Here is a 12,201-nt window from a genome sequence, read left to right on the forward strand (position 1 = left end):
TCCTTTTTTTCAGAATACGGGATTGATTAAATCTTTCTTTAAGGCTACTGCGATGAACCTATAGGACGCATGCATCTTTTGAATGCCTTCCACATTTTTAGTCAAGTCAAGTCAAGTCAAAGCATTTATATAGCGCACTACATACCCAGAGGGTTTCAAGGCGCTTAGGAAGGGGAGGAGGATTATTTGTCAAATATCCACGTTTTAAGCTGCTTTCTGAACGCTAGGTGATTCTGGGTGAGGCGAAGGTAAGCGGGGAGTGAGTTCCATGTTTTGGCAGCCAGGTATGAGAAGGATCTGCCTCCCATGGTGGTCTTGTTGATGCGAGGTACAGTGGCGTAGGCTTGGCTGGAAGAGCGAAGTTGGCGGGAGGGGGTGTAGAAGGACAGTCGAGAGTTGAGGCATTCTGGTCCGATGTCGTAGAGTGATTTGTGTGCGTGGGTTAGCAGTCGGAAAGTGATTCTCTTATTGACGGGTAGCCAGTGGAGGTCTTTAAGGTGACCAGAGATGTGTTCGTTGCGTGGGATGTCTAATATGAGCCTGGCTGAGGCGTTTTGGATTCGTTGTAGTTTCTTCTGGAGTTTAGCGGTGGTACCTGCGTAGAGGGTGTTTCCGTAGTCCAGTCGGCTCGTGACTAGAGCGTGGGTGACTGTTTTCCTTGTTTCGGCGGGGATCCAGCGAAATGTTTTTCTGAGCATGCGAAGAATGTTAAAACAGGAGGAGGATACGGCGCTGACTTGTCTGTTCATTGAGAGTGAAGAATCCAGGATGACGCCAAGGTTCCGTGCGTGGTCGGTCGGGATGGGTGCATTTCCGAGGGCTTCCGGCCACCAGGAGTCGTCCCATGCAGAGGGGGATTTACCTAAGATGAGGACTTCTGTCTTGTCTGAGTTCAGTTTCAGGCGGCTTTGTTTCATCCATTCGGCGACTTCTTTCATTCCTTCGTGTAGGTTAGTTTTGGCGGTGCTGGGGTCCTTGGTGAGAGATAGGATCAGTTGAGTGTCATCCGCGTAAGAGATGATGTTGAGGTTGTGTTGGCGGGCGATGGCCGCGAGGGGGCTCATGTATACGTTGAAGAGGGTGGGACTGAGTGAGGATCCTTGTGGTACGCCGCAGATGATTTCAGAGGCCTCGGATTTGAATGGTGGGAGGCGGACCCTCTGTGTTCTTCCGGTGAGGAACGACGTGATCCATTCCAGTGCCTTTTCTTGGATTCTGATGTTTCTGAGGCGTTGTAAAAGGGTTTTGTGGCAGACAGTGTCGAAGGCTGCAGAGAGGTCGAGGAGGATGAGGGCGACTGTGTCTCCATTGTCCAGTAGAGTTCGAATGTCGTCTGTTGCTGCGATGAGGGCGGTCTCAGTGCTGTGTTTGGCTCGGAAGCCAGATTGTGAGGGGTCGAGTGATTTGTTGGCTTCGAGGAAGGCGGCGAGCTGGTTGTTGACAGCTTTCTCGATGACTTTGGCCGGGAATGGAAGAAGCGAGATGGGGCGGTAGTTTTTGAGTTCGGTGGGGTCTGCTGTTGGTTTTTTCAGAAGGGCGGTGAGTTCAGCGTGTTTCCAGTCTTCTGGGAAGGTAGCGGAGTTGAAGGAGCAGTTGATGACGTCTCGGAGGTGCGGAGCTATGACGGAGTCTGCTTTGTTGAAGATGTGGTGAGGGCATGGGTCTGTGGGGGATCCAGAGTGGATGGAATTCATCAGGCGGATGGTGTCCTCAGTGGAGATTAGGTTCCAGGCGTTAAGGGTGTTAACGGGGGGAAGATGGTCAGCTGATGGTAGGGTGGGTTGGCTTCCGGCTTGGTTGTCAAAGCTGTTGTGGATGTCTGCAATCTTGTTGTGGAAGAATGAGGCTAGGGAGTCGCAGAGGGCTTGAGAGGGGGTGATGTCGTTGGAGTTGGCCGAGGGATTGGAAAATTCCTTGACGATGTTGAAAAGTTCCTTGCTGTTGTGGGCGTTGTTGTCAAGTCGATCCTTGAATGCTGTTTTCTTGGCTTTTCGGATCAGTTGGTGGTGAGTGCGGGTGGCGTTTTTGAAGGCGTCCTTGTTGCTGGAGGATGGGTCTTTTTTCCAGGCCTTTTCAAGGGAGCGGCACAGTTTCTTGGATTTCTTGAGGTCGTCGTTGAACCATGAGGCCTTCTAAAGCGCAAAATGTGTGGCTGCAAACGACCTATTATAAGTTTACCGAGGACTTGCAGCTCAGCCATTGCTTAACCATTGGTTGGCTTTATTGTAACTTTCATTTGCTTGCTTCTTATTCGATGACTTGCCTTGTCCATCTTATGTTTGTCACTCCCTGGGAGTATATCCTCTTTATCTGTGTCTTTCTACTGAGCACTTTTAAGGAACTACTTTTTTTATCTGATAAAGCACACCATGAGAGTGCAGCTGTTTTAACACTACTCTCCAATCAATCCTCTGCACAATCAACGTCACCCCGCCTCATTCAACTTCCTAATAATGCAAACAAAATAGAAGAAGCACATTTTACTTCAGGAAAAAAGATTATACAAAACATGGCAATAAAGTACTTTGTTAGTGTTCATTTTCATGAACATGAAACAAAACTAAAATTACAAACAAATGTGTGAGTAAACATTGTCTGTGGAGGGAACTACACTATCAAATCTCTTTGCAGGATTTACTCAGCGTAGGCACACACAAATTGCCGCTGATCAGAAGCACTTCTATCCAGTACATCTTTAAATGCAAGTGTGTCTACTAAATTTACTCTGTGTGTGCGCCTGCCTTGCCCAACAAGTCTATTGCTACTCGGCTCCTCCTTGCTAGATTTTGTCTGTTTTTACACCCTTACCCCTCCTCAACATTACATTACTAAAAAATTAACATTGAAAATAGAGACCTTGTTTCAATTAATATAAAAAGAAACATATGGATCCCTTTTGTTTGTTTCAAAATGACATGTTTGGGGTGTTCTGTAAACAATGAATAGTAAATAAGGGGGAGGAAAATATAAGGAGAAAGTATCAAGGCGAAAAAGAAAAAAGAAGAGAAGAGAGAAAAAAGAAACAAGGGAGAAAAAGAAAGCTCAGAAAGAAAGCAAGATAAAGAATAATTAGCAGCAGTCATAGAAGGATGATGTAGCATTATAGAAACGTTGCTTCCCAGCTGACTGAATTTAGGATAGTGGTCAGTTGGCTATTACTACTTATTCCCAGTTCGAGCAGTAATCTCTTGTAAGTATGCTTTGGCCTGAATCTCAGACACAAAACCGCGTGTAGTCCCCTTGTACACGATTTTTAGCCGAGCAGGGTTCTGCAGGTACACGTCGACTCCCAGTTGTTGAAAGGGGATGAAGAGCTGCCTCAACCTCCATCTGCGTTCGACTGTAGCGTGGGCAAAGTTGGGTCTAGTGAAGAAACTGATTCCATCAAAAACCCTCTTATTTGTAGGTCTGACCATGTCATACAAAGCTTGGAGCAGGAGGAAGTTTCCAAAAAATAAGAGAATAGCGCGAGGGTGTTGAGGCGTAGATGAGGGGCGTTTTTATGAGGTTAGCGGGAATCTATGCGCCCGCTGGATTATTTTGTCCAAGTCCCAAGTGTGTAGTTCTGGGAAGGCCCCTTTAAGGAGCGTGATCATATAGCCCCTGGGATACTTCCCATCCGCACCTTCGGGAATTCCTAGAAAGCGGAGACTGTTGCTCCGCTGCCTATTTTCTTGCTCTTCCATATGCTATGCCCGCGTGTTCGTCTCCTTGGGCTTTCAGTGTGGCGAGGTCTTTTTCCAGATTTTCCGCCGGTACAGCTACAGAAGCCATTCGATCAGCAATCTCTAAAGAAGTTCTGCCGTCCTTACTGACGGCCCCTTGTAGTTTTTTTGGCAGCTAAGTGTGATCTGCGGCTATCTGATTTACCTTCCTCCTGGAAGCTCTTGATGGAATATAATACAACTGCCGTTGCAGGCCCATTCTTCGTCCCTTCGTCCCTTCATCCCCATCTCTGTTGCAACCGTTATTACCTATGATTGTACGATTGCCTCCTTAGGTATCCGTTGTGTCTGACATGACTAAGTTGTGTGGCAGAATAGTCCATCTCAGCAGCGCTCCCTCTGTCAGGGGTATCACATCTTCTTTGCCGGTCCCCCTTTTTCTTTTTTAGGAGTTTTTTCTGCCCATGTTTATTTTTATGAGGATCTGTATTTGAGCTGCTGTACCATTTTGACCCATCTTCCTCGCTAGAAGCAGAAATATTTATATCCGATATTTCTGTTTCATCAGTTAACAAATAGAACTTTTCAAGGTTATCTGGCGTCTTAGGTGAGAGATAAGGAGTCTTGCAACTTTTGCCTAGCGTTGTTTCTGTGGATGCTTTTGGGGCTTTGAGCGGTTTGCTGCTGCTTCCTTCCGATTTATCATCAGAACAATCCCCATCCGTCCAATTTGGTAAATTAGCGGGGGCCCCTGTCCGGGAGCTAGACAAGTTATTAATACAGGGTCAATTGCAGGGCTGGGCAGAGGGGTAGAATGTGGCACATAGCATGCTGTAACCTCCTGTGCTGTAGGCGAGGGAACATCTGGTTGTGCTGTTTCTTTGAGCACATTTGGCTCTGTGTGTTTGATAAATGCCTTTTCATTCTTTTTTGCCACATCCTCCTCCAGAGCTCCCCCTTGAGTCTTGGGCCCCGACATCCACTTTTGGGCAAAAACTGCTCGTAATTAGTAGTTGGCATCTTTATGAGCCTTAACTTGCGCTTTCCTTAGCGTTTCTGCTTTTTCTGCGCGGCTTGCACCCTCATTGTTCTCCCCCTTTTCTCCCCTTTCGCCCATCTGGCCTTTAATCCCGCAAGTATCCAGTCTTTTTTTGCCGATTCTCGGCCATCATGAAACTGGACTGTGGTGTTATTTGAGTTGAAGCACTAAGCGGCTGCACATTTTACCCTTTAATGACTTCACCCCCCTGACAGCCATCCTTACTTGTTTTTTGCCAGATCCCTTGTTGTAACCGAATATCCTGATAATGTAGCCAACAGTCAGGCGATCGGCGTGCTGAACAAGATGCTGGAGTGTCAGGTAGGTTTTCCTTGCAGCTAACCGAGAGCTACGGATCACCAATGAGTTTCTATGTCCTAGCAGCGTTGAGAGATGATCGCGCCGCAGGGCAAGGAGAATCAGGGATGTCCGATCCCCGCCAGCTCCTTCCAGGCAGGGACGAGTTGCGAGGATCTTCCGCGCTTCAGCGGGACAGGTAACAAATTGCAAATGCCGGAATAAATTCATTAGCTACGTCCGGTTTCTTACTCCGATTTCTCACTCAGTGATTGAGCGGAGAGAGTCCAGGCATGTTTCTCAGGGGTCTGATCTGCGGAGCATCACAGAGAGGTTGTCACTCAGAGGCCATCTTGTCTCCCTCCAGATCTCTTATCCCAAGGTAGTAAGTTAAATTGCCCTGTAAAAGCTAAGTCCAGTTAATACCAGAACTTTTCAGGAAGAGGAACTGGAAACAAAGTTTTTGTTGAAGTTTTCCAATGTTTGTCAGAGACTATGCATTGTGAACGTATATCAATAAGGATGGAAACCTGTTTGCCTAAATCTGGCCAACAATAAGTTTGCCTTAATTACTTGCAAGTAGCGGAAACACCCATGTGTCCTTCATGAGCAATTCTAATAATTGTGTCCCTAAATTCAATAGGTGGGACAAACAAACCATTCCTTAAACATATGTTGGTCTCACTTGAAAGTCCCACAGGTATCGTACCAAAACACCTGTGATTCCAAGTGAGTCTTTTCTGAAGGCCAGCTTGTTTTGATATAATGTAATACCTTCAACAAAATCTCATCTTTAGCCTTTACAATACTCCATTCGCTCTCAGCGATTTCCTCATTACAAGCTGTCAAAGCATCCACAACAGCCACCGCACATTCTGTGTCATGATCACCATGCCACTCGTCACCATGGGGAAACGGAAATGAGATAGACACTCTGCACGAACATTACTGCCCCCTTGAATATATTTAACTACCCAATCATATTCTTGCAACTTGGACAACAGGCGAACCAGACAAGCAGATGCTTTACCCAAGCATTTCAACATAAAGATACACCAAAGGTTTATGGTCCATGTAGATGTCAAAAGTGATACCCCAAATATAGGTTATAAACTTCCGCACTGCCCAGACACAGCCAAAGCCTCCATTTCAATGAAGATGTAATTGCTTTCAACATTAGTAAACGTTCTGGACTCAAATGCAACAGTATTCTCCCAACCATTGACCCATTGTCCAAAAACAGCTCCAAGACCCTGGAGACTGGCCTCAACAGTGATAAAAGATTTACCTGTTGAGACAAAAGATTGCAAAGCAGGAGCATGGGGTACTAAACCTTTAATTTCCACAAACTCTACTCATTTGAAAACTCCATTCAAATGTGCTAACCTTTTTGATAAGTAATCTCAAAGGCTGTACAGCCAAAGTATAAGCAGGCACAAAATCGGGCTTGGAACTCACAGAGCACAAGAAAAGAATGTAGGGCATCCTTCTCAGCAGGTGGAGGAGCACTCCTTATGGCTTCTCAGTTACAAAACGTATGTCTTGCCCAGAAATTGTCTGACCTAAGTACTCCACCCCTAGCTCTAATAGTTTATATTTATTAGGTTTCACTGTTGCACCCCTGCATAGTAACACATACAGCACTTTCTTTAATACTTGTAGATGTTCCTTTTTGGTTTCAATAAAAACCAAGATATGATCCTGGAAAGACTGCATTTGGGGCATATCTCCAAACAGGGCATCTATCATCTACAGGAAAAATCATCTTGCCACAGATGCGAGTCTGAATGGTAGTCGTAAGTACTTAAATGCACCATACAAAGTAACAAACTTGGTGAGAGACTGCGCCTCTTCCCTCAAAGTAATTTAATTTAAGAGTGCAGATCAACTGTGGATCCCTCAATATTAGCAATAATCTCATGTATGTGAGGTAGAAGATGAAAAGCATCCAAATGTTTTCATTTACAAACCTCAAGTCAACACATATTCTCAACACTCCTGAACTTTGTTTTAGTCAGAAAGACTGGAGAAACTCACTCAGAGGACTCAATGATCCCCTCAGATTTCAATGTGTTCAGCAAATCCTTTAAATCCTGTCTAACACGTAATGGTACAGGCCTAAACTTGAGCACCAATAGTAGAGCATTTTCCTTGAGTTTAATGCAATACTTAAATGCTTGAACCACGCCCGTTTTTACTTTTAAAACATTAGGAAATGTTGTGATCATATGATCCATAACTTCATTATCTATATCCACTGTCAACACAGGTGTATCCACTGACAACTCAGGCAAATCCTCCTAGGCATTGGGTATATAATGCCCTAGGCGAAAATATTTCCCGATTTGGCCAAATCCTTCCAGCCCACAATGCCCCTTCTGTCAATTGCTACATAAACTTGTTGACAGAAGATCTTCCTAGGCACGCAAAGGATGACCAGAATAAAACAAGGAGTTCAATCTCCTGCTCGCCAAAGGCCTAAGGGTTAAAATCAGGATGAATCAGTTTGGAAGATTTTTGACATAGCTTGTGGAAAGTTTGATCAGCTTAAATCGTGGCAGGTGCCCCTGAATCAGCTATAACTGTCAGCTACTTACAATCAATGATCTCTTCACACAATTGGCCTTTAACGTGCTTCTATGCACATGGACCTAGAGGACCAAGCATAGTGACTGTCAACAGAACGTTAGAAAACCTGCTCGCACATTCTTGTGTCTCATGGGGAGAGTCACAAGTATATATGGTGCTGATCCTAGCTTTGAACCATTACTCGAACACTCTTACACAAACCCTGGCAGGGTCCAATTTTGTGACACCAATTGCACCTTTACCCTATTGCAAGACAAGAAGGATTGTTCACAATGTGTTTTTTACAAACACAAGGATAGCAGACTTGCTGCTCTTGTTGACACCTCTTGCCCTTAACCCCTTCACTGCTGGCCCGTTTCCGCCCCTGTGCGGTAAACAAATGAACAGGGGCGGGCCATGACGAACCCCAGCCGTCATCAGCACACGAGCACCATAGTGCATGACGGCTGGGGTTCGTCATCAGCATGCAAGGGGTTAAAGGTATTGTTGTTGACAACACAAACTATATCCTCCTCTGTGAGACAACTAACAGGTAGTAGTCCCCCATTTCTGGACAATACCTTTGAGGTGATAATCTACCTATGTATGCTTTAAGCAACATCAATGGTCTCAGCCAGTGTTGGGGGTACCGCAAGTTAACACACATTCCTGAATTTTCTTTGAAAAACAAAGAAATACAAACTGATCTTGTATGCAGATATCCACATTGGTTCCAAAATCACACTTGGAAGCTAACATCCGTAAAGTAGCAATGTATTCCTCCACTGTTTCATTGCTTACACATGGCAAAATTGAATGTTTCCAAAATTACACTGGACTACTCAGAATACTGCTTTTTTTATCCTCTCTGCTCTTTTTTTAAAATAATTTTTATTTAGCAGTACAGGTAGATAAACAAATAAATACAATATGTTTTATTTGAAAGACAAAGCTAACCCACAATGGTATTAGTAATCGAGGTTCCATCAACGAAAAATAACTTTAAAACACAAATGGAATTCATTCTAGAAAGATACCTTATGATACTACTCCTCTCCCTCCCATATTTTTTTTATTTCCGTACTCTCCACACCCTTAAAGCATATACTTTTCCCCCTACTTTCACCTGTTGCATCCTAAAAACCCAAGAGTCATAGGAAGGAGCTTCCCGTCAATCCCATTTTTGAAGAATGAGACGTTTTGCCGCCAAGGATGCTATAAAGAATAGCTGCCTTTGCCATACGGAAAAGTTCAAATAACTACAAATCCCAAAGAGGGCTCCCGAAGGATCAGGTGTTAAAAAAATCCCTGGAGTGTTGCGATGAGCCACTGAAAATTCTTAGTCCAGAATTCAGCTAACCTTGGGCAAGCAAAGCAAACTGAAGCCAATCTCCTAGATCTAGCCCACACCTAAAACACCCCCCGGATGCTGAAGGAAACATTTTATGAAGGCAATAAGAGCATCCATTTTGAGAGAAAGGTCATTCTTTTTAAGTTTGCCGCTCTAATTGCTTTATGAGCCCATACATTTTATTGATTTAAGGTAGGCAGTTCCATCCTACACCCTTTGGAGATCTCAAACTTATTCAGAGCAATCAGTACCAGTTTGGCCTGCATTTGTTGCACTAAAATACGATACCAGTTATCCACTCTGATCTGCTCACTGACATAGTAAGTATAACTAATAGGGGAAGCTAAAGAGTCGCTTGGGGGCATTTATTTATTGGTAAGAAATTATGGAACTTAAGATATGAGAAACAAGGAACCAGAGACCGCCGGTTACTCATTTGCACTTGGCTCCAGTATTTCAAAGCGCCAGACTTATAAGAATCCTTAAAGTGGAGGATAGCAGATTTTTCCCAGTCCCAAATGTGCCACCTATCTACCTGGAGACCTAAACTATGGCCCTCATTCAGTCAAATGTCTGAATAAAATTCTGTGAAATGGTACTCTTCCTTCAATTGAGAGCATCTTGAAAGCATGATAAAAGGAAACTTATAACAAAAACGTTTTGCAAGCCTGGGAACTTTTAAACAGGGGGAAGCAGCTTTCCAGTTTCCCAAAGCAGGTTCAAATCTAAAAAGGAGGTCTAAAATATTACTTTTAATTAGGAAGGGCTAACCCGTAATCTTCAATGATTAACTACAGTTTCTAATTTAGTGCAGGTTTTTTCTCAGATATTCTAGAGATGTTATACTCCACTGAGCTCAAGTAGAGGATCAAATCACCAGCAAATAGTTTCAGTTTGGGCGCATCCTGGAGAGGTGCTTTTATTAAAAATTCTTACCGGAGAGCTGAGACTAGAGGCAAGATGAGGAGGGCAAATAACACCAGGGCAGCCTGGGGAATTCCACAACTAACCAAAAGAGTCCCTGCAGAATGTAAACTGATCATAATTCTGTCCTGAGCTCCTCAATATAGATTTTCTAAAAACCCTATTAGCTTTGAAGGAAAGCCAAACTTATCAATCAATCAATCAATCAATCATATCATTTGTAAAGCGCACTACTAACCCGTGAGGGTCTCAAGGCGCTGGGGTGGGGAATGCCGCTACTGCTCGAAAAGCTAGGTATTGAGGAGTTTTTTTGACGGTCAGCAGGTCTTGGGTCTGCCGTAGGTGAATGGGGAGGGTGTTCCAGGTCTTTGTGGCGAGGTGGGAGAACGATCTGCCGCCTGAGGTCGCTCTTTGAACGCGGGGGACTGTAGCGCGGGCGAGGTCGGCGGAGCGGAGATGGCGGATGGGGGTGTAGAAGCTGAGTCATCTGTTGAGGTACGTTGGTCCGGTGTTGTGGAGTGCCTTTTGTGCGTGGGTGAGGAGCTTGAAGGTTATCCTCTTGTTGACCGGGAGCCAGTGCGGGTCTCTCAGGTGGGGTGTGATGTGGCTGCGGCGAGGGATGTCGAGGATCAGGCGTGCAGAGGCGATCTGGATGCGTTGGAGCCGTCTCGTGTGTTTGTCTGAGGCTCCTGCGCAGAGGGCGTTTCCATAGTCCAACCTACTGCTGACAAGGGCCTGGGTGACTGTTCTTCTCGTTTCATTGGGGATCCACTTGTAGATCCTACGGCGCATGCGGAGGGTGTTGAAGGAGGAGGAGGAGACGGCGTTGACCTGTTTAGTCATGGAAAGGGTGGAGTCAAGGATGACCCCTAGGTTGCGTGCGTGGTCGGTGGGTGTTGGAGCGGTTCCCAATGCGGTCGGCCACCAGGAGTCGTCCCAGGCCAAAGGGTTGGATCCGAGGAGGAGGACCTCCGTCTTGTCCAAATTCAGCTTCCGTCGGCTGTTCCTCATCCATTCAGCAACGGCCTTCATTCCTTCGTGAAGGTTGGTTTTGGCGGTGTGGGGGTCCTTGGTGACGGAGAGTATCAGCTGGGTGTCATCGGCGTAGAAGAGCATGTTGAGGTCATGCCGATGGGCGACGTGGGCGAGCGGTGCCATGTAGGTGTTAAACAGAGTTGGGCTGAGGGATGAGCCCTGGGGTATGCCGCAGATGATCTTGGTGGCTTTGGAGCGGAAGGGGGGAAGGCGGACGCTCTGTGTTCTGCCGGAGAGGAAGGAGGTGGTCCAGTCCAGGGCATTCTCTTGGATCCCAGCGTTGTGGAGGTGTGTTCGTAGTGTGTGGTGACAGACCGTGTCGAAGGCGGCTGACAGGTCCAGGAGGATGAGGGCCGCCGTTTCTCCGTTTTCAGCAGCGACTTGATGTCATCGGTGGCGGCGATGAGGGCAGTCTCGGTGCTGTGGAACCCGGACTTGGAAGGGTCCAGGATGTTGTTCTCCTCGAGGTAGCGGGTCAGTTGTTCGTTGACGGTCTTCTTAATGACCTTTGCCGGGAACGGGAGCAGGGAGATGGGCCGGAAGTTCTTGAGGTCCTTGGTTCCGCCTTGGGTTTCTTGAGTAAGGCGTTGATCTCGGCGTGCTTCCAACTCTCCGGGAAGGTTGCTGTCTAGAAGGAGGTGTTGATGACTTTCCGGAGATGGGGTGCGATGGATATGCTGGCTTTGCTGAAGATGTGGTGTGGGCATGGATCTGACGGAGATCCGGAGTGGATGGTGTTCAAGATTTTGATGGTGTCATCGTCGTTGATGTTGGTCCAGTAGAGCAGGCCGTTGGTACGGATGGTGGTCGTGGGGGCGGAGGTCTCAGTTCTTGTCGGGGTGGTCGTGGCGTTGAAACTGTCGTGGATGTCTGATCTTGCGGTGGAAGAAGGTGGCCAGTGAGTCGCACAGGTCTTGCGAGGGTGGGACATCGTTGGTGTTGGAGCTGGAGTTGGAGAGTTCCTTCACGATGTTGAAGAGCTCCTTGCTGTTGTGTGCGTTGTTGTCTAGGCGGTCTTTGAAGGAGGCCCTTTTGGTGGATCTGGGGAGGTGATGGTGCCTGCGGGTGGCATTCTTGTGGGCGGCGTGGCTGTCAGATGTTCGTTCACGGAGCCAGATCGGAGATGGGGTGCGATGGATGTGCTGGCTTTGCTGAAGATGTGGTGTGGGCATGGATCTGACGATCCGGAGTGGATGGTGTTCATGATTTTGATGGTGTCATTGTCGTTGATGTTGGTCCAGTAGAGCAGGCCGTTGGTGCGGAGGGTGGTCGTGGGGGCGGAGGTCTCAGTGGTTGTCGGGGCGGTCGTGGCGTTGAAACTG

The 12,201-nt window shown here is 46.5% G+C and overlaps 1 protein-coding gene across 2 annotated transcripts in view; it reads right to left on the minus strand.

Annotated features, from left to right (window-relative positions):
* Positions 1 to 12,201, minus strand: part of LOC147712609 (5' exonuclease Apollo-like) — a 101,791-nt gene that overhangs the window by 65,080 nt on the left and 24,510 nt on the right. The window lies entirely within an intron of this gene.

The sequence above is a fragment of the Lissotriton vulgaris genome, chromosome 5 (genome assembly GCF_964263255.1).
Source record: "Lissotriton vulgaris chromosome 5, aLisVul1.2, whole genome shotgun sequence".
Lineage (NCBI taxonomy): Eukaryota > Metazoa > Chordata > Amphibia > Caudata > Salamandridae > Lissotriton > Lissotriton vulgaris.